Genomic DNA, 23447 nt, shown 5'->3' on the forward strand with positions numbered 1-23447 from the left:
CTTTTTTCCCTTCTTAAAAATGTTATCACAGAGGCGTTACCACTATTGCTGATTGGCTCGGCCTTGGCCGGCGGCGGATCCGTCTTAGAGCTGGCTGGTATGGGATCTCTCTTGAACGCAGGGGAAGCTTCCAGCAGCTTCTTACAGAAACCACCCCTGTAACCCCCCCCGCTACCAAAACCTTGCCACACAAAGCCAATACACAACCTTTCACAGATATGTGCTTTTATTTTGGTTGTAATTTTCCAGCTGGGGAAGCATGAAACAGACCTTTTTTTTTCTTGCATTTTTGCAACAAAATGAATATTTATGTAAATACATTAAAAAATTCTTTTAACATGTCAGATTAATTTATTGAAAAATGTACATCTCAAATTTGTGATTTTGAATTTTCCATTTTTATGAGATTTGCCTGTATTGGAACACTTTTCTGTTTGGAATAAATGATTTTAGGAACAGGGTTTCTTCCTGGGCTTTGTGCACTACTACAGGTTTGAAATTCTGGCATTGCCTAGGAAAAAAGAATGACCACTATTAGTGATTTTATTCTTTAAGTAAGTCAACACTCTTTTTCCCCAGCGGTATTAGCAAATAAATATATTCACTTATTCCTTTACATAGCTTTATCTGAAACAAATACTGAATTGTTGTAGAATAAAAATAGACTTGCTATGTTTTTTTCAGCTTATTAAATTGATATCTTGTATTAGTCATAACTTCAGTGTACAAGATACAACTCTACAGTAGTACTTGTTATCAAGTATGCCATTGTTGAACGTAGTGTGACATGTTAAATTAGTTGTAGAAGAAGAAAACTCTGAAAAAACTTCCAAATACAAAGATAAATATGTACATACACAATCAGCTAGCACTCCTGTGTGCACTTAAATGGGGAGGCTTAAACATATTTTATGCAGGTAGTTGCTTTTTTAAATGACTTGCATATGATTCAGACAAGGCCGTTTTGCACATTAGATGACTTTTAACTTTGCTTACTAAACAATTTGTTCTCCTTGCTCACCTAAGTATGCTCATTTTTTTTTGGTATTGTTGTCACCAGGGATATATGTGTGTGTATAGGAGAGAAGGAACATTTTTTCTCAAGACTGCATTCACTACGAATGAGTTAGATGGATTCAATTTTATCTTTTGCTGTTGATGGTGGCTAAAAGAGTGAGATATCTTTCTTCACTGACGAGTTTAGGAAAAGCAAAAGGAGATTCAAGTACCCATGGAGATTTTCCCTTTGAGAGTCTGCTGGTAAATATCAAATACTGTTTACCAAACAGGCTGTTCCATATCGTCACAGGGTCAACAACGACAAGAGCAGGCTTGATTTCTTATAGCAATGTAGGTAAAAATGATCTTCCAAACCCTCCTTTTTGACTTAACTTTCTGCTTTTGACTTCTGTTCCTTTGTTCTTTACTCCATCTCATTGCCCTGTTTCAGCAACTTAACAGAAGTCAATATATTAACTTTTGCCTTGCAAGCGTGTTGGTAGTTAATACATAATTTTCTCAATTAGAAATCTTGCTAGCCTGTTTACATGATACCTGGGACATACTGCTGTATGACAAGTTGAAAAGGTCACAGAAATAGTTCCTTTTTCCTAATGCTGAGCAAGAATTTTATTATGCAAAACAACACCTTATACCAATCCTAAATATTTTTACTGTTTGTGGTAGTACTGCTGCTTTCTTTCACAACAACTTTTCATGATTGCCTTTTGCAATAGGACTTTAAAGAAACATACTTCTCTTTTCTGTAACTCCATAAAGCAGGAAGAAGCATAATAGTGATAGAAACAGATGTTCGTGTTTTAGTCAGTCATTGTACCAAACTAGTCATCTGAAGCCTTGAAGACACTTTTGTATAACTTTTTTGTTTTGACAAATCTGAAAAGCACAGACTTAATGGGTGAAAGAGGATAATTCCAAAGGCAGTATGGGCCAGGCAGGGATGAGTCTGTCCATAGCTAATGAAAATAATCTTTTTGTTTTAGAAAACTTGCTCAGGAACCTGGGTGCGAGTGCAAATGTGTATGGATTGTTGAACCAAATGCTTGCTCTGCAATGCGTTGGTCTCCTTCTTGTGAAAGCCCCAGGTAACAAAAGGAAGGATAAAAGTTTTAAGAGCAACAGCTGAAAGACTTGGAGCCAAGCTGATGAAGCAACAAGCAAAATCCCTGTCTTTGACCCTCCCCAGGAACTGGAAGGGGAGTGGTGCTGGACGGTACAGTTTGTTGATGTGTATCTGGTGGGGAGGAGGAGACACAAAAAAAGGATTAACAAACAGTCCTGAAACATGATTGCTTTGCTCAAGATGTGGCGGTATGTTTAAGATGCATTTCTAATACAAATAAAATAAAAATTGCAGGCTATTCATCTAAACATGGAAAGGAAACAGTCCAGAAAAGAGAGAAGAAAGGCACAGAGGACTGTCCTTCTCTTCTGGACTGTGTGAGACAGAAGATGTTGCTGAGATTTTCAGTGAGCTGAGACTCTTGTTTCTTTCTCAACACAGTAAACATGTTTCTAAGATCTCAAACAGCAAAGTAGTTGTTGGTAAAGAAGAAAATTAGAGGAATTTGGGATGTAAGGCATGGCTGGTGGAAGCTGCTGATGGGAACTGGCAGAATGAGGGATGGCTAGCAGACTGGTGGGCACCCGGCTGAGGTGATTTGCACCAGCAGATCAGTGCGGCCTAAATCAGGCCTTGCTATCTAGAAGACTTAAGCCTCAAACTGTGAATGGTGGCTACTGGAGTGAAGGGAAAGCAACCACCTGGCTGAACAGTTGCTTCCCCAGAGGGAAAGACTCTGAAATTTTATGGCTTTGTTTATACTTCAGGAATTAATTCTTGTTATTCTGTTTACTTACCTTGTTTTCTTCTTTTTATTGAAAACGTTAAAACTGTTTTACTTGTAGATGGGCAGAAGTGGTTGCTTTGAGTATAATTTTGTAATTTCCCCAGGTCTCTGCACAGGTCTTCAAGCAAGTGTTTATCTAGGAAGTCCCTTAAATTTGAATGCAGCCATGTACTTGTCAGTTGAATTGTGGCAGGAAGGTTACACTGAGAAGTGGCTTGGATGTTTGGATAGCCAAAGCAGTGCGATACTGATTCCCAGGAATAGGGAGTATAAATGATGTATATAAATGCATCAAATCAAATGGTGAATTAAGGCTTGGTTCCTGGTTGTGATGTTGCAGGAAGGAGAGGTAATCTGGATTTCAAAGGCATACATATTTCCATGTGCATTTCTAAACACAAGATGAACTGGGACTCTTGTATGTTTATATTCGGGTGTAGGGTAAGTTAACAGTATTTATACCTGGAGTGAAAGACTTTTTCTTTTTTTTTCTGTTTTTTTTTCCTGGCAAATCTATTAGTGATCCTTTCTGCCCTGAGATATCAAGTGATTGCAAGAACGTTTCAAGAGCAGATATGTGAAGAACCATGTGCTTTTGACATGTACAGCTCTTACCCGTATGTGTAAGCAAGTACTGCCTGTGATAACAAAGCTGTCATGTTAACCAGGAATTTAGGAGATGTCTTATGCATTACTGCACTCAGAGAGGCTTCTTTCAGTAGAGTGGATTAGAAAACTAGTCTCTGAGGAACCTTGTCTGTGGCACATTTTTAAGCAATAGCATTTTGAGTGTTGTTTTAACATACATAACTTTGCATTTCTCATCAGCACAGAGGAACAGGTCTGGTTCTGCTGTCATCTCAGTTTTATTACATCTATACCCAAAGAGCCATAGGGGTGGAGGTTTTTTATTTATGTTTTTCTGTTTATGTGTATGATTGCCCTCTGTTAAACTGCTGAGAAGTTGGTTTAAATCTATCATGTTTAAGGTTTTACCTCTTAATTTCTTTTTACCTCCCTGATCCTGAAGTGTCACTCATGTTGCTCTTACTATTGCTTGGTCTTGAGGAACTCTGCTCATTTTCTTTTGGAAAGCTTTAGAAATTCTTGTGATTTGGCTGCAAAAGTAGCATTTCTTTGAAAGATTTCTGAAATCGTCAGCTTTGTTCTCTTAGGGCTGTGAATCATTTAGCAGCAGCTACTACAGATCTGTCAAATCTCATGTGTTATACATAGGACTCATTCATTTGGTCCCTGTCTCTGGCTCGTGTATTTTAAACAGCTCTGCAGCTTCTCTTCTACTCTTTGAGCCCTGACATTAAGGCAATTGCTGACCGTACACTGAGTCAGAGGGAAGCTGGGATTCTGCAGAGGTAATGACAAAAATATTGCTTTCCTTTAAAGCTGATGGTGCTATCTATAGTGAGGAAAAGTGATTGTCTTTCCCTTATTGTTTGACTGATCTTCCTTAGGCTTGTGGAGTTATTACTTCTTTCACAACAAAGAGGATCATACACAATGTAGAGACAGACAAACGCGTACATACAGACATGGACTACTCTTGAGCGTTACTGAATTGGCTTTGTTGCATCCTTTCTTTCCATCCTGTCCTTTCCACTCCCCTTGTCGTGCCTGTTACTTGGAGCCTTAAGATTCAGTGCAGTCTATACTTGTACTCCTCTCTGAAGGCTGTCTAGGTAGAAGGTTACAAGATCATCTTCGCTGTCTCCAACTTCACTCAGTTGGAGGATTGTTTGATAAAAATGGCTCAATCCTCTGCTGGTGTTATTCTGAGATCAAATGTAATATGCTGCTCTCTAAATACGGTGTTTTGTAGCAAGAGAAATCTTGGTCTGTTTCTAATTCCCTACAATGGCATCATGTTCTTCAGAATTCCTTGGCTGGAAACATGTATACATCCATATTTTTATGATGGGCAGTGATACTGTCATGTCTCAGGTACAACAGATGTGTTGTGTACATGTAGTATACAAAGTAGAAATATCCAAGCTGGAAAAGAAGATACACCCAGGAAAGTCCAAATATGTGGCAGCCCCTCCTGAAGTATGACAGTAGGCTTTAAGGCTGCTGAATAAATCAGTAAAAAATAGAGGGCAAAGGCACCTCAATCCATAGTTTTCATTTTGTATTGGGTAGGTAGAGGAAGAAGGAATTACTATACCAGTATCTGAGGAACAGAACATGAACTGGCTTAACCCTGTCTGTTGATGTTACAGAAAATGTAAGGTGGGTGGAGTGTTATTTTGTGGGTTTTTTTTTTTTGGTTTGGGGTTTTTGTTGTTGTTGTTCTTAATGGTTTGCATTTTATAAGAACATTTCCCATACTGTTAGCTGAAAAACTTGAGGACTTGAGGACATTAACATTTGATGTTCTGAATAAAGGCTAAAATATATGCTACTCCGTGATATCTTAGGGCACTAATATAATTTCCATTGCTTTTTTCATTGCTAGTGACATCTGCATTCTTCCTGCAACCCACTCCTTGTGCTACCTCCTTGCTGTACTGAATAGCTGATTATTAGGTTGCATACAAAAGTAAGAAGCTGCTAAAAAGACTCAAAATGACATTTTGAGTAACTTGGGGTATTTCTGGATTGAAAGTTAGTCTGATATTTTACAACTGAGTCATGGATATAATAGAGTTTGTCAGGTGTTTATCTTTTAGTCTTAAAGTCGTGGGTTTTAAGTGTTATCGGATTAAAATTGCATGCAACAAAATTTGGTACGGCATCAGAATTCCATAAATGAACATCGTCTCTGTTTTGTTTTTTTCCTGAAACGTCTAATTTTGTCACGGTTGTGATACAATGTCCCCAAACATTAAAACTGGATTCAACTGTACTATTAGAGCTGTGGTTATAAATCCAGGCAATGCCCATACTATACAGTGATTAACTAGTTCCTGCAACTGCATTCATCTCTACTGATAGCTATAGCCTGCAAGGTGAAGTGATTGCTCATAACTACTGAGCAGATATCCCCATACATCACTGCATGAAGACATCAATCCTTTTCAAGGTTAAAAGGATATTTCTCAGAAGCAGGCATTGCTGCAGTTCACAAATGCAATAATACAAGCAGGTTTTCATTCTTGAACAGTTTTGTTGCTGTTAGAATTCCTTAAGTTCAGGAGGATAAGCATTTTAAGTGTGCTAGCCAGCAGAAAAAAGTATGTGGCATAGTTGCAGGATACATTGTCTTCTGGGCTCATCTTTTAATTTCCTGAGTTTTCAACAGCAGAAAGTTATATTTGATGGGACATGCAAATGTGGCTGCCCCTTCCATCTACTTTCCTTCTTTTGGGCTAATCCTCTCTTTCAAATGAACATGAACTATCTTTCTTGCTGTATATATCCCCTAGTTTTTTTCTGGTCAAATTATACTGGAAAATGCATAAATGTAGTTATTTTGTAAATGCTTTTCTGATACCATAGATGCAAGTTCAGGGAGTTTGTTTCCAGTTCTACTGGTGATGTAAGTGCCTGGCTGGTTGTGGATGACATCCCTTTTGGGGCCGTTCCTTTCCTACTACTGAGACTTAATGCATGTAAAGTGTTCATTATTACATAAGCTACTGTCACATCCATCCTTAGCAGGAAGGAAAACTGACTTCATAAATGAGACGTGTACGTCTGAATGTGGGTTCAGTTTCCAGTGTTGCCCAAAGTATTTTTGTGTGATTTTGGGTGAAGGAAGCATTATTCATATTCTCTGTAAAGCAGCAGTTTATATTTCTGTCTCCGAGCTATTTGAGGAGAACAAATCCATTAATATATGTAAGAAGCTCAGGAACTGCACTGACAAGAATCATAAAAATCTAGACAAATAGCAAAAACTTTTCTGGATGAAAGTGGAAAGTTACAGGATTTGGTCCCTTCTTTCCTCTCTTCTGCTTTGGTTTTGTAATTCTCTATTGTCTAGATGAATTCTGTAATTTCAAACCAGAACCTGGCATTACCATAATATCGAGGAGAGAAACATGTAAAATCAAAATAAATAATTGTGTTCATATTGTTGTAATAATGTACTCCAACCCCCTTTAAGCAGGGATTCAGTTCCTTCATGTTCAAAGAATGTACTATTTCCTACCCAAGATGACATAATGCACTCTTAGATGCACAAGGCGCTTTCCTAGAATGTACAACAAAAGCCATTTATTATTTTGACTTAAAATCAATTTAAACGCAGTCCCTTTTGGAACATTAGTATTTGTCAGACTGTTTTTATGTCCTTACTGATCTTAAAGGAGTATCAGAAACTCTTAAAACTCGCTAGGTCTTTGTTCAGCTTCATTTGCAGATATTTTTTTTTTAATCAGAAAAATGCTGTCCTTTTAAAATTATTCTCTATAACTCACCAATTGGCCTTGATAGAGGAAGAGAGTACTCTTTTGGAATGGGCTGCCCAGGGAAGTGGTTGAGTCACCATCCCTGGAGATATTAAAAAAGCGAGTGGACAGGGTACTTCAGGACATGGTTTAGTGGGCATGGTTGATGGTTGGACTTGATGATCTTGAAGGTCTTTTCCAACCTAAATGATTCTATGATTCTATGATTCCATGGAGAATTTCAGAGGTGAGGTGAGGTGAGAATTTCAGAGGTGAGGTAACGTAGAGGCACATTAACAACACATTTTCACAACCAGCACATCTAGAATCCAGCAAGCTTAGCGCTTGTTTACAGAGACGTACTTAGTACTCTAAAAAATACCTTATTCTTATTTAATGTGTCCAGTTAGTATCAACTTTAACACAATTTTGATTTAGAAGTGTATTTAGAACCATAGTTGCAATAGTGCACGTGGGTCTGTTGTGGCAATTTTTAATACATCTGTAAAAGGTGTGTGAAGAACTTAATGTAAACCATGTGCTAGTTATGTAATGGCTTGATGTAAAGCCTTCAAAACTTAAAGGAAGCATTCTTTGGAGGGCTGTAGATCAAGCGCTAAATGACCAAGTTAAACCAAAAATATCAAAGGCTAAATTTTCTGTTCACTAATTGCATGTGCATAGATGCTTTGGTAGAAGTAGGTGTGTGCATACCTGGGCATGTGGACAGAATAGACCCTGAAGAACCTCGTTTGGTCCCACTGTTTGCACAGTACAAGTGCATGCAAAGAGAGAATGGGATGTTTACCACAACCTGGTATTGATATCAGTGTTGCAAGCCTCCCCCACCCCAACAGTCAGCTGTCTACAACATTTCATATGATTCCCATATTACTTGTTCCTTGATGTCATCTTTAGGCATTTTGGTATATGCTGTAAAGAGCAAATTTTCACCTTTGTGAACATTGGGCATAAGGTGTTAACATCTTTCTGGCTCTGTACAGGCAAAATATTTTGGAACATGCTAATATGTATATTGTAACTTTCTGGAAGCAAAAATACACTTGAGAATGCAGTCAGTTTTGAGAGTACAAATTTTTTTTTTAATATTTTGTTATCTTTTCTATTAATCTCTCACCTGACTTGATGCATAAAATAAGGCACCTGTTTTGCTGTTTGCAGGTGTTATGTGAATTTTAGACATAAATCTATAAGTAAATGTTTATTTTCTCTTGGAGTCTGGGATTAAAGTAAATGCCCAAGAATCAGTAGCTATAGTCTTTCTTGACTTGCAACAATTAACTATAGATTTTTATAGCTATAAAGGAGCAAATTTGACTTGCTGTATAGCAGGTGTCTGGAAGCCAAGATCAGATCATCTGTCTAAAGTTCTTTTCCCCCATAACAGCCAACTTAAAATATCAATGTAAATAATTTTAGCCTAACATAAGCTGTATACAACTATTAGCTCTAAGATTGAAATAATTTGCAAGAATTTATTTGTTTTCTTCTAACAAAATGACTGTGAGACTGTATGAAAATAATAAATGGAAGAGCTGGCTGCAGCATGAAAGGTAATTGATCTTAAGAGCAGGAAAAAAGAATCTGTGTTTTTAATCTGGAGACAAGAAGAGATGGTCAGTGCAAAAATACATTGTGTGTTAATTTTGAACTATGAACTTCTATGTAAGTGTGAGAACACAGTGGAAGGGAAAAAATGTCTCATAATGAAAATAAGTTTCTCTTCAGCATAACGTGATAGTCCCTATTGTGTGTTGTTCCTCCGAGAAGTACACTGCGCTTGTACCTTCTCAGACATACAGTGGCTAACCACTGGGCAAATGCTTTGAAAGTATCTTCAAGTATCTCTTGGTTTTATTGAAAAAAGGGCCGGTACGAGCAGACTGATATTGGCAGAGTGCTGAGTATTGCACACAGAGTATGAAAAAAAGAGGTGGCAGTTGGCATGTCTAAAATCTTTCATCCCTTTGCTGGAGTTAGTATTGGTAGAATAATGAGGTAGAGCTAGTGGAATAATAGATTAGAATAGCCACATCCTTAAAGAGTCTCATTCAGGTCACAGGTGTTTCTTCATAACCATGTTGCTTTGTATTTTATTAAGATATTGTCTGTTGTTTTGACCTGAAAAAAACTATTTTTATTCTCAAGGGTTTAGAGATTTTTTTGATGAAAACATCTTAATGTCACCGTGTAATATATGGGGTTTTTTTAATGTTGATTATGTTATGGTGACTTATGTAACTTTGTGCAAATGGATTAAATTAATGAAAATGTTTTGAATTAGAAACTCCAGGTCATTTAAATAATCTTTGGTTAAATAATTTGCTTTCATTTAGAGCAAGGTGATGCATTTCTAATCTAGAATTTTTCTTAGCTTTTAATAATCCAAGAGTACATCAGAGAGCCTGGGTATTTACTGCTGTCACTCACTAAGCTGACTTAGAACTGCCCAAAGAGTCACCGTCTTGCTTGTGATCCTTCTTTCGTTTCACTGACTCTTGGAACACAAACCCTTCAACTCTATTCCCAGTGCAACTGTTGAGTGACTGTTCAGTAACATCTAAAAATATTAGATCTGAGGATGTTCTTTCTGCTCTCCTTTGTCTTTTCAACTGAATAGTCTCATTTTCTCCTCTTTCTTTTCCTGCATTTTTCAAATTGTGCTAAAAATAGACTTGAACTACTGTCAACACTAAAAATGTTTTGGGAAGTAATTTGTTACTCCTCCAATTGACCTTGCCACGTTTCCTTTCATCTTCCTCCTTTCATCCAGAGTCAGCTGTACAGCTCTGCTTTGACTAAGTTTTAGAAATGTGGTGTTGAGGGTCTGACTGCTTTAGGCAGAAACACACTGAGGATCTCGCGTGGGATAGTAGATTAAGTAACACCCAGTCCGTTATATAAGGGTAGTTTATAATTTACATCACTAAATGAACATAGCTGGTAGGTTAGCTGGCAGCATTTGCCATTCATACTGTATTAACTAGTTTTAGAACTCGCCCAGTGAGGAGGTAGTGGACTGATGCAGTACCTACTTGTAAATGTTGAATTTTACAAACAATACTTAAGAAAGATTTGGGAAGCACTTTCTTAAAATATTTGTCTGGGTAAACAAAGAAATGCGGCTTTTAGGAACATTTATAGTAGCAAAGTCAGTGCTAATTTATCAATGGAAACAAAATATGAAAGTTACAAACAATATAACTAAAATATGTGGCTGAACGTTCAGGAAATATTTTTCTTCTCTATGCAGAGTCCTTAATTTGAATACTACTGCAAAGACCATAGATCAAGTATACCCCAAAGTGCTTGGCATGTGATCACATTACCACTTAAGAAGAAACTGAAAATTCTGACCAAGGTGAAAGTTTCAGTGATGCTTTTGGTTTTGCTTAGAGAAGCCTCTTTTCAAGACAGGGAGATAGATGGAAAATTAGGAGGAAAAAGGTCCTGTGAAATATTTGCCTGTGCCAACTTCTACCTAATAAGGTATGCAGGAACATCTATAGCTTTAATGACACCAGAATTTTGCTTTTCTTCTAACTGATTATATCCTGGCATGAGATCCTATACTGCAGACATATGGCAGAATAGCCAAGATGAAAGCACATTTCAATATTTTGAAAGTAAAAATGATTTTGGGGATTTATGATTACCTTAAGGAAATCAATTACAAGTGCAGAAAATGTAGCATTAACTCTAAAATGGCAAAAGAATAACTGAAGTGTGAAAGGTCTGAGTTTTTGATAAATAAAACATTCATATGTGCTTAATTTTGCCATATAATAACAATATGGTTTCAGTCAAGGCATTTTGATAGAAGTAATCTGAGATTAGGTTAAGATGGTTTCTAAAATGAATTGGCTTCCTTTTTTAATGACACTTGATGCGAGATGGATGGAGAAGGGTTTTCCTTGCCTGCTAACTCTACCTGGCACATACTCTGGTGAGGAGGTGGCTGAGATTGAGAATGTCTTCCAAGAAAATCCCAGAAGCAAGCAAGCCTGGTCCATGTCTGTCTTTCACACTTTGATTTTCTAAAAGCGTGTTATATTCTTGCCAGTGGCTGGATGTGGAATGTGGGCTGGCCCTCTGACCCATCCTGATGCTCCAGAGCATCATTTAGGTTGGTGATGCAGACTCCCATTTGGAATTCTGGAGGCTCCAGCTCTGCACTCTCTGTTACTGCTCATCACTATTGTCTTCACACAAAATGATACAGCAGTTTTTCCCAAGAAAATTGCCAAGATGCAGGTTTTTTAATTTTTTTTTTTTTACTTCAACTCTGTGATACCCTGTGTAACTAGCCATATGCAATAGTTATTTGTCACTAATATAATAACTGTATTATTGGTCACTAGTATAATAACTATAGAGCCTTACATCAGAGAACTAGAACATTATAGATGGGAAGCATGTCAAATTAACTGCACATGACATGAATATTTTCCACAATAATTAATCAGTTGACTCAGCCAAGTTGCTTATCAAATGCTCCTGTGGTTTCTTTTCTAACACGCTGAATTCTGGAGGTTTCAAGCTTATAATTTGGCATTTGCCTCTTCAGTTGCTTTTGCCTCACCTTTGTTCCTGTTGCAAAGCCATTAAGCATGCTTGCTTGTTGCAATGCACCGAGAGGCTGTTTTAACTGCTGATCTACACATATGGTTGTAGGCTCATTTGATACTCTGTTCGTTATTAGGTGTGTTGGGATGCTAATAGGTTAAAGCATAATTCACTATTGACCTGATTTTGCCTTCTGAGGATAAAAGATGTTTGTGAATCAGGTGGCCTGGATAGAGATTGTTTTAGAGACTGGTGCTCGCTTATTTTTTAATCTGTTCTGTACATTGGTAGCTGAAATCCAAAAGGTTGAACCAGGTTATGAAGAGATGTAGAAAAATATATAATTTATTTTTAGTGAAACTTACAACATAATGTTGATTAAAAAAACCCCAAACCTCATAGCATAGAAAGTTCATTATGAGGATTTTGTGGGAGGGGTATGGCAGGGGGCTTAAAACACTGGATTTTTGTCATTATCTCTTCCTCCTTGTAAGCTCTCTAATACTTCCCAATCCCTGCCACTGAGTGACCTTTGCTTAGAGAGTTGGATGGCAGCCCTTGACAGAGCCTTACAGTCAGAACACAGTAACGACAGCTGAAAAATCACCCATATATCAGACAAAATACAGAGGGGGGTGATGAGGGAGAAATAACTGAAATTTCCTTATTTCTTCTCCCCTTTTGTCTGCTTTCAGGTGTCAAATTGAAAATGAGTTTTTAGGTGTGTTAAAATATAAAGGCAGAAAACATAGACCTAATTTTTAAAATTATTAAAGATTTTTTAAGACCAAATCTGGTCTTGGCATGTTTTCAGATAGACTTTTCCCACTATTCTGTAAATCTGTGCCAAATACGTATGGGAAGCATAGAGGTAGTGACATTTAGGTTAGTCCCCTAAAATTAGAAAGAATCCTGATTTAGGGCTTGACTTTGTAGATTTTTTTAACTTAAAAACCTTGTTTTCAAAAGTAGACAGCAGTTGTTTTCCCTTCCATGGAGGCTGTTGTTCAGTTTTTCTGAAAAACTGAGTGCCTGTATAGGGGACTATACATTTGGTTTTTTCAAAGGGTGGTAAAGAGGTTCCCAACTTCAGTGAACTGTAGTGACAAGCAGGCATTTAATTTAGTTCCTATTTTTTAAATTCTTCCCTAAGACTTCAATTTAAAGCATTTTAACTTTGTTTCTTTGTCTTAACTTTTAGAAGGCTTTAGAAATACTCTTTCATACAATTTTATGTGGTTATTCGAGTAAAATGTTTCACAACCAGTTGAATAGTCCTACTGTGGGTATCTAGTAAGGACTAGATCTTGCTGTATAGAACGAGTGAAATAGGGGCAATAGTAAGTCTATGTTGGCTGTTGTTGATGGTACATCACATTTTGTATTGATTTTGTTTAACATTTTAATTTTCGCAACCACAAAACTGAAAAGCAAAGGAAAAATACATTTGACACTGCTCTTAGTGTCAGTTGTATCTACTTCTCAATATAGTATCTTGTTGTGGATGTAAAGTTCACTAAGCCTTAGATAAGCTTTTGGGAGAATTGGATTAAGGATCACATGCAGAAATTATCTGTTGTATGTAGGCATATATATGCATATGAATACTAAGAAGATAGATATATTTGTTAAATGATATACAGCTCCTGAATTTACAAATCTGTGTTGTTAAGTAGGTGGACGTAGATGGATGTTGAAACATACTGTAGGTAAGACTTTGATCTATGAGTGAAAACACTTTTTCTTAAAAAATAAGAATAATTAAGATTTTAACTCTTGCTCCTATTTAATAACAGTGGCTTAAAGGAAGAGTAGTATGAGACTATCATCACTTTGAAGTGATTTAGCTGAATATCAGATGTCTGAAGTGAGATTTAACTCCTTAAAACATAAGCAAAAATTAATCTACATCAAAACCTGCATGGAACATTCTCAATAATGGGTTCTGCTGAGATTGTGGTATGGTATAGGAGCACTCTTTGTTGGTGAGAGAGATGGTATCCAATTTCTGCTCCAACACCAATTCAGGCAAGTAGTAGCTTGCATGTTCTCATTCCAGGTAGGCCCAGAGAATATGTGATCATTTAATGTTATCTACCTGAGAAGATCTAGTCATCTGGTTTCCTCTATAACAACGTCTGGCAACTCTTGAGTAACTATCTCCATATATAAGGATGAATCATCCTCTGGAATGATAATCTTCCCCCATTGACTAGGGAAAAGATACTAAATGACTGACTGACTTACACCCTTGATTTGTTTGCTTAAAAATAAGGGAAAACAATTTTACCCTTAGAACTAGTATGAGTTGCATAAATTAAAATAGCCCCTGAAGCTACTCTATCTTAAACTAGAGCTCAGGGTACTACAATTCCAAAACACAACAGAGAAGTTAGGGTTGGTTGTTTCCTAATGCTGTCTGATAAAAACAAGATTATTAGAGTTTGAAATCTATTTTCTATGAGTAACTGTTTCCCTACTGGCAAAATGCACACTTTTAGATTCTTGTAATGAAGGCTTTTGCCATTTTAGCCAAATAGGCAACTAGTCAGCGTTCACAGAAAATGCAAAGGATGTTTAGAAGTAAGATTTGAGACTAAGGCAATAGGATAATAATTCTGTAGTTCCACCTCCTGGAACCTGTTACAAGTGCATGGGGACACTCATATACATCCCTGGAATTAAAAATGGACTGGATATAGGTGGAAAACTGTCAACTTTTTTTTCCCCTGGAAACTCAATTTAACTTTGAAGTCTTCATTAAACAAGACATTTTTTTCTCTCTAACTTTTTCATTAAAAGGAAAGCATCTTGTAGGTGTGTGGCAGAAGATAGACAGTAGAAATTGAAATGCAGACTTGGGAAAATATCTGGAAAAGTGCTAAATGACTTAAAAAGTAGTATGGCCCTGAATCCAGATGTGTTTGACACAAATTAGGTAACTTGATTTTTTTTTTCCATTACCTAATGATTACTGGTTTTAACCAAAGCTTTCTACCTGTATTCTTATGCCAGATTTTCATTCATATGAATAAGACTACAGGGTGTGATTTGATTGCAGAGGCTTCTTCAGTATTCATAGGATAATTTATGTTGGAAAGGATAAAACGGAGTCAAGTTGTATTAGGTTGCTTGATGTTCTGTCCAGTTGAATGCCAAATATCTCCAAGGATGGAAATAACACCACTGCTCTGGGCTTCTGTTCAGTGTTTGAGCACCCTCACAGTTAAAATGTTTTTACCCAAAACTTGATTGGAATTTTCCATGTTGCAACTTGTATGTGTTGCCTCTCATTCTGTCACTATGCACTTCTGAGAGGAGTCTGGCTCCATCCATCTTCACCTATACTTTCCGTTAGGGTGTGTTTGAAGAGGGAAGTAAGATACACATACCTCACACGCATAGCAGTCAGTCTCTTTTATAGACTGAACAATCCCAGCTCTGTCAGCCCCTTCCTACAAATAGTATGCTCCAGCCTCCTAATCGTGTTGACTGTCTTCTGGATAGTCCTCTGCAGCTGGACCTGCTAGAGTATGCCAATGAGTTCCTTGATTTGGAAGCCAAAAGTGGACACAGTGCTCCAGAGGCAGTCTCACAGCTGCTGAATTGAGTGGAATTCCCTTGGCCTGCTAGCTATATTCTTGCTAAGGCAGTTCAGTACATGGTTAGCCCTCTTTGCTGCAAAGCCGTGCTATAGACACATGCTCAACTTTTTGTCAACCAAGACACTTAGGTGCTTTTCTGCAAAGCTGCTCACCAGCCAGACATCCTCAGCCTGTTCTGTTGCTTCTAGATGCAGGATTTTGCATTTGTCATTATTGAAATTCATGAGGTTTCTGAAGGGTCATTTTTCAGCATGCGGGGACATTGGGGGTCTCTGAAAGGCAGCCCTGCCTTGCAGTATGTTGACTGCTGCCCTCCATTTAGTATCATTAACAAATTTGCTGAGGGTGCTTTCTTGATCTTGAAAGAGGTGATTTTGTTAAGAACTACAGTTACGTTTAGTATCATTCTGAGAAAGTGAAAGTCTCTAGATAGCTCGTATTTGCTCTAGGTGTGACAGACTTCAATCTTTGCTTCAAGGCTTCAGTCTGGAAAGAATGACATTGATTCTCAGTAGAGTCGTATGATTGAAGCAGAAGTTACATGACATGGTTAGACTAAGGTTCAGGTGCAGGGATTATAGAAATATGCAATAGAAGTATTACTGTTGGTATAAAGAAAGAATGAATGGGAATGTCTGAGCGTGAAAGCACCAGAGGAAATGGTGAAGGAAGGGACAAAAGAATTACATATGTTGATGGCATCTAGATCAGTATTTTAATAAAATCATAGCACATCTGTATGCAGTGTCTCAGTAACATTCAGTTTAGGGAAACAAAAGAAAGCCTAAACCAAAGGACAGGCTATAGGTAGCAAAGAACATACAAAGGGTGAATACATGTTGTTTAAGGAGTCATAGAGGTGGCACAGGATTAAAAGTTTACAGTCACTGTCAAGTCATAAACTGTATAAAAGTTACATCCAAAAGCCAGCGTGTTGCCAGCCTGCGAGGGACCCAGAAGACAGAATAAGAATTCAGTGGCTGTTGATGTTCCTTGCTCTCCTTGTTCACCACAAGTCATCTTGCACGAACTACTTGGATATGTGCATCTTCATTCTTGTGAGCATTTGACTACGAAAGAATGAGTGTGCAAGTGAAATATTTCTTAAAATTAAAACATCTCATCCTATATGGTCTTGCATTGGACAGTGATACATTAGCTGAACTTTACACATTTCAATGCTATTCACTGCACACTTAAAGCAAAAGCTATCAATAGTAGCACCTGGAAAGCTTTACATGGATTTGTTTCTCTTTGAAAGTGGAAGAGGAGGAGGAAGAAAGGTATCCCTTGGACAGGTAGCAGTTGCCTCTGCTGGTGCAACGCCGAAAGAGGCTCAGATATGTAATGATGTGTAAGAAGAATACAGTAGCACCTGTATGTAGGAACTTAAAAGTTTTAGTTGTAAGCTTTTTGTTTATTTTTAAACCCCTCAACTTTGGCATAATGTCCAGAGGCGATAATAAAAATATACCGAACTCACCTATCAGTGTCAAAAATTCTGACAGTATCAAACAGCCAGAATCTATTGTTACAGCTAAATGAGGGAAAACACCCACCTACAACTACTTAATTTTGATGCTGCTGTTGTTTCTGTTAAAAATTACTTCAAATGTATATGTAATGAAGTCTTCATGGTAAGAGAATTGGTTACATTATTTGTTGCAAGTTATTTATTTCGCACTGCTGTTTGGTAAGTTTTTTGTCCCTTGAAATAATCAGTTTATATCTTGGGAAAAGAGAAACAGGAGAGACTTTACGTACTGTGATAGAGACTCTGTGAAACAAGGATGGGGATGATGATTTTTTTTTTTTTCTGGTTCCTGACCGTCCCACAGTAAATTTTAAAGTATAGTTAGAATTTATTGATGCCCTTGGTGTAGACAATACATCTTTAACAGATCTAAAGACCCTGCTCTCCTTCAGCTCCTACATCCATTATGTCATGTGGTTTTTAATAAGTATTTTTGCAGTTCACCTTCATGTAGTTCAGCACTAAGGAGGGAAAGAAGTGATTCACCAAGTTTTTTCCCTCAGCTTTCAGTTGTTTGCTGGCTGCTGCTCCATTTACCTTCCCGCTGTTCTACTCAGCACTCCATTAATATCCCAGCTGCTCTGCTTCTGCTGTCCTTACAATATGCGGCAGGAAAAAAAGGAATGAACCCTAGGAATTCACAGAATGAGCTTCCTGGCAATGGAAAGGAACAGAAGGTTGTGGCAACTAGAAGTGAAGGCCTCATGGAAACAATCAGCAAATCTATAAAACCTGGCTGATCTCTTCAGGAACAGGCAAGGTATTCCTGCACTTAGGAGAGCGCTTGTTTATTTTGGTCACCAACAAACACATTTTGCCACGTTACCACGTGTTTTGTCTTACTCCATAAATACCCTAACTGAAAGAAGGTGCATTTGTTCAGTGAAATGCTACACAAGGAAATAAGACCACAAAATTTGTCTCTATGTAGTTTGGAGTACTCCTGGTGGTTCCCAAGCTAACCAAAATCAGTTGTTGAGAAACTCAAAAGTGGTTTGGGCTTTCTTTGGTTGTTGGGGTTTTTTGTTGTTGTTTTTAATAACCCTATTCAGAAACTAACAAAACCCAAAGCTTGCACTTGGTGTCCCAAGGGCGGCATATTCTAGCTTTTTTGGCAGCTCTGTTACTTGCCTGTCTAAAGTAAGCAACATTACAGACCAACTGTCTGAAATCTTTGTTTTGAAAGGCTATCACCTTAACAAAAACTTCTGCTGTAATTCCAGGACATGCAGATGCAATAATTTTCAAGGAGGTTTTTGCACCTGGTTAGCTGTCACTTAATTTTCAGGGAGATTTTTGCACCTGGTTAGCTGTCACTGTGTTGACAAAAGAATGGGAGTGAAGGCTGCTCCTATGCATTTCTGTTGCTGCTTATTTTTTCCATTCTTACCACATAATGACTAACAGCAAACAAGCACTGATAAATATCTTTTCTTAATGGTGTAGATGAACATTGATGAATGCGATTGTAGCGTAAAGCACATCTGTGGAAAACTTGCCCCCACAACTTATTTAGAAAGATTCTCCTCTTTTTCTAACATGCAATGCTGACTTCTGCTGTGTATTGAGGAGTAATGCCCTTTATCTTAAAATGCTTCTGCATCCCTTGATGTCCACTTTGAAGTTCCATTGAAACATTTGCTGAACATTTAATTTCATAACGATTTTTAGGTACAGGTAGAAAGGGTAATCTTACAAGCCATTTTAAGTCAGAGCTTTTAATTTGAAAACCCTTGACCAGTTTCCTTTAACCTTTCCAAAAACACGCTTTTATTGTTGAAAGACTAAATCTGACAGTTTTGGCTAAAATTGTAAATGTGTTCCAATAAAAGGTTCTGTAAAGGAAAGCAGTAGTAAAGTATATCGATGCATCTGCTTCTGCAATGTAAAATTATAGTGGATAAACAGTGGATCTTTGCCCAGTCTTCTGGTCAGTTTGGTAGGAATCATGGCCAAATGGAGAGTTCTCAGACAGAAACAGGAAGGCTTAAGTTAAATTATGTGTGACTGATACAATAGGCAATAAAAAATTTCTGGTATGGTGCAATGAGAGGAGGAAAATAAGCCTACCCCAAGAATAAGGAAACCTTACTTAATAACTGTATTTATTGCTTTTACAAGAAAACTGACTTCATGGCGTTAAGTCCAAGACCTAATGATTGTGATACTTCTTTAATAGGAGTTTTCCTTCAAACTGTCTGGTAAACAAAGTTAGAGAGTTCAAATTAGAGCATCTAAATCAAGCATCAAGTTAGAGCATCTGAATCTTATGCTCATATTCTTTAAAATATATTTGGGTTTTAGTTTTGTGTTTTGGTTTTTTTTTTGTTTGTTTGTTGTTTTTTTTTTTTTCTTCCCGTGGCTGAGAATCCACATATAGTCATTGATCTGAGGTGGGTTTATTTTCCCTTACAGTGAGGATTCTCAAAAAATGCCTGTACCCCTTACACCTAAATTGTATGATTCTAAAAATAACTTTTAGAAAAGGTTTTATTAGGAGGAAAAAATCAATAGTTAACTTTAAAATAAAAGAATAAGTAAGAAAAAAAGGTTTATAAATAACTTTCCCTCTGTCCTGTCTCCTGTGTCTGGACCTACCTGCGAGGTTTAATGTCTTTTGTGTTGCAGCAAAACCTGTGTGTTCCTCTGGTGTGTAGCCCACCAGGAAGGACCTCAGTGTGTTCCTCTCAGGAATGTCTTAGTCTCTTTACTATGCTGAGGGCTTTTTCCATCCTCAGTCTTATTCTCTGACTCTTCCCATCTCAAACTCTGCATGCCTCATACCGATCTAAAAAGCTTTTATCCCTCAGCATACTCTCTGGAGCAGAAGTAATCTGCTCCTCCTTCCAGAAGCTTCTCTGTGATCCTGTCAGTCCCATTTTGAGCAGATATTAGTTTCAAGCTGAGAAACCAAACAGATGCTGTCCATTGTATTGATTCCTCACTGGTGTTTCTATAATCTGAAGACAGATGTCTTAATTAAATTTCACACTTTTTCCATGTGTAGGAAGCCTTAATTGGTCTTTGCAGCATTTGTTAGAATGCACAAGATGCAGCTCATTATATATCATAAGTGTATTAAAAGATCTTCAAATGTCACAAGCGATGCAGAGGAAAGCCTTGATATTAAGTGAAGTATTGCAGTACAGATGGCCGCCTCACTCTTAGAAGTATATGACAGATTAGGCTGCTTCATCCTGTCTCTTCTCTTTTACCCTATGTACATCTAAGGTTTCTTTCTCAACTGGCTTCAGAGTATTCTCCCTGTCTCAGCTGGTGGGTGAACATGGTTTTGATTGCAAGGGATGGGGCAGTAGGGAAAAGCATATATTTGCAGAATGTCCTGTCATTTTAATAAATTGTTGTGGCTGCTGCTGACTGGACAGAGGAATCCAGATGATCCCAGTAGACATTTTTGGACTCAGATCAAATTTCTGCACCTGATATTTGCTATAAAACCACAACTTACTTTTAACTATAGATGCACAAATGAGTGTCTGTAATAGTGATGCATATGTAATAACAATGAGGTTGTTTGTTTGAATTGAGATTTAATGCAGTTGAGAGATTTAACCTTGCATTATGAACAGTTTTAAAAGGGTCTAGGGTAATGGTGCTTGTAAAAGCTTCTGGACAATAATGGACACACTGGGCAAGAACATAACTAGCTGTAGGAAAGTAATGTAATTCCATCTCCTGCCTAGCTGTTGTATTTGCTTAAATGGGTAATTTTTGCCAAAGGCTTTAACTGTTGGCAACTGAAATCAAGTAGATTCTAGGGAATCCTGCACCACCTCATAAAATGAATATTTAAACTCAGTGACAAGTAGTCTTGCAGGGTTAAAAAAAGCAGAGATTGCTATAGAGCCAGCCTCAGATTAAATATTATTTGCTAGGTTTAATATTTTGATTGCTTCTGAATAATCAGCTCTTGAGTAACCATATCGTGGTGTTCCGTTAAGAGTCCTTTTAGCTGGCACTGGTTTTCATACCATAATATAATTGATAGGCTCCTGTGTCAGAAATCACTAGGCAGCCAAATAAACAATATGTCCTTCTGTCTGTTCAGGAGCAGTGTAATGTTCAGAAATATTGATCCCCTGTGCGAGCTAAAGCCATAATGAGGATAATACCAAATGAACCAAAAGCTGCTTCAACATGTCGCATCTATTACCCAAAGAATTGTAAAGTTAGTAATGTATTGACCTTGTTGTGACATGCTAAGAATTACTGCCGCTGGTGCTGCTTAGTATTTTCAAATGGCTGCTCTTCATGGGAAAAAGAAAAAAGAAAATATTTAGCTTGTCCACCACTGGTTTACTTTTTATTGATTTCCTCCCCTGCTGATTTAAATGTGAATACTCAGCAATAAGGCATCAAAATCATCTTAAGAGAGGATGGCAGAAGCATGTTGTTAGCCAAAATTTTGCTATTATGAAGCTTTTGGTTTGTCATCTCTCCTCTTGCCCCCTTTCTGCCTCCACTTAATTCCACAATTAGGTGAACGCTTCACCTATGGCAGTGTTCTAGGCTTAGTGCAGGAGACTGTCAGAAATAATGCAATGGCAATCATCTGAGTTCACTGCTCACTCTTAAAATCTCTCCCACTGAAAGAAATCTTCATTTTCATTGAAATTCTATTCAGTTACGGAGAGTTTATTCTGTGCTAATTATGAATTAAAAAAATTCATGCTGGAGACGATAATATAGAATGACTGATTAAAATTGAGAAAGATTAAAAGACTCTCCATGAAATAAGTACATTTAAAAATTAAAATATATCATCATCTGGATTTTTGCTGTGCCAAAAGAACATCTAATAAAACTAGTAAAATGTAATTTGGTGTATTTTTTTAAACATCAAGTAGCTTCAAGAAAATAAGTAGATGAATAAGCTGGTAATGGACATTATTCTTGACTCATCACATTGGTTGTATTAGTGTTATTTGGAGTCTTGCATTAATACTGAATGCTGCAAAGAATCTTTAATTATGCCTTCACTGGTAAAGAAAAGAATGGCTGTTGAGGACCAGCATTTATACGGTTCATCAGCATGTCGTTTCGTTCCTGCCAACTAGCAATCTTCCAGCTGCTGCCTGGGCACGGTGCTTGTGAGGGTTATTTCCAGTGGGAAGCTAGGCTGTGGCTATTGTGGGATATTTTGAGTGGAGGACAGTGCAGCTATGTAGGTATAAACTGAGCTGTGCTGCGCTGCTTGGTTCCTAGGGCAAGAGGAGTCCCCAGCCTGTTATATTTAGTAGTGTAGCAATAATCTTTTTGTGTTACAAGATTTTCTCTGTAAGCCCTTTAGAAATTTCTTGGAATTAATTGGTAAAGTAAAAATCTTTCTTTACATCTTTTTTATTTAAACACTTAATAAACTGCATGCAGAAAGATAACATAGCACCACTAAATATTCAGATTTTAAAAGCTTTGTTACTTCGAACCGTATTTTTTGCTTTGAAACTTTACTTGGGTTGAAGCTGATTTTTTAAAAAATTCCTTATCTGATTCTTTTAGACTCTTGTTTCTCTGCTGTCATTAATCCTTTTCCCCATATTCTCATGTATCCCCATCTCTGTCAAAAACCACCTCCAATGCCAATATACAACACTGCATATATGCCAGGCCCTACAAACTGAGTTCTGATAAGACTAAAACCAGTGAGATGGACAGCATAAATCAAAGCTTGGGCTCAGACTACAAAGCTTTTAATGAAGTTTGTTCCCTTTTAACTTAATATTTGCACTGAGACATGAGCCGTTACTGTTTTTAGAGGTGGCTGGCTTCTCCTATAAACTGCATTTTTTGAACTGGACAAGGTCATAAACCATCACTAAAATGAATGTTCAGAAAACTGCCTCTGAAGTTGCACAGCTAGGATCAGGTTTGCTTGTTAATATCATAAATAAAAAAATGCAGAGCCAAGTTGGCACACAGCATTACCTTCAAATTTGAAATAACTAATCAGTAAAGTCTGAGAATATACCTCATCTCCTCTGCAGTTTGCTTGACTTGCAAGACTGTTCTGCTGCAAATACTGAACTAGCATCTAACAAAGGGAACATGTTAAAATCTTCCTACGTCGTTGGCTTTTTATTAGGTCTTTTAATTCTGCTTATCCCTTTAGTCCCATCAATTTCTGGCATATTTTCAATGATGAGTTTTCAGCTGGATGTGTTTGCATGGAACTGTGTTACTAGAACTAGTTCTGAATGATATAAATATACTGTCCGGAGTCTAGTCTCAAGTAGATCTGAAAGAATAACATGGATGTGGCCATTATTGATGTCAGAATTTTATCTGAGTTGTTTAATACATTCATACACACAAGTGCATAGTTAGCTCTAAGTTTTAGCTTTTTAAAACTTTTTTTTTTTAAACTGAACAATGAAAATCTTTGTGTTTAATTTGCACATATGATTCTGTTTCTGTAGTGGGATCTTCAATGGATCCAACTGTGTGATAGCAAAAGTAGTAAAACAGAGAATGATTGTGTGAT

At 37.3% G+C, this 23447-nt stretch overlaps 1 protein-coding gene across 1 annotated transcript in view; it reads right to left on the minus strand.

Moving 5' to 3' along the window:
• Nucleotides 1-23447, minus strand: part of CNDP2 (carnosine dipeptidase 2) — a 350882-nt gene that overhangs the window by 283341 nt on the left and 44094 nt on the right. The gene's annotated exons all lie outside the window — the stretch shown is intronic.

Source organism: Haliaeetus albicilla, chromosome 3, assembly GCF_947461875.1.
Source record: "Haliaeetus albicilla chromosome 3, bHalAlb1.1, whole genome shotgun sequence".
Classification (NCBI taxonomy): Eukaryota; Metazoa; Chordata; class Aves; order Accipitriformes; family Accipitridae; genus Haliaeetus; species Haliaeetus albicilla.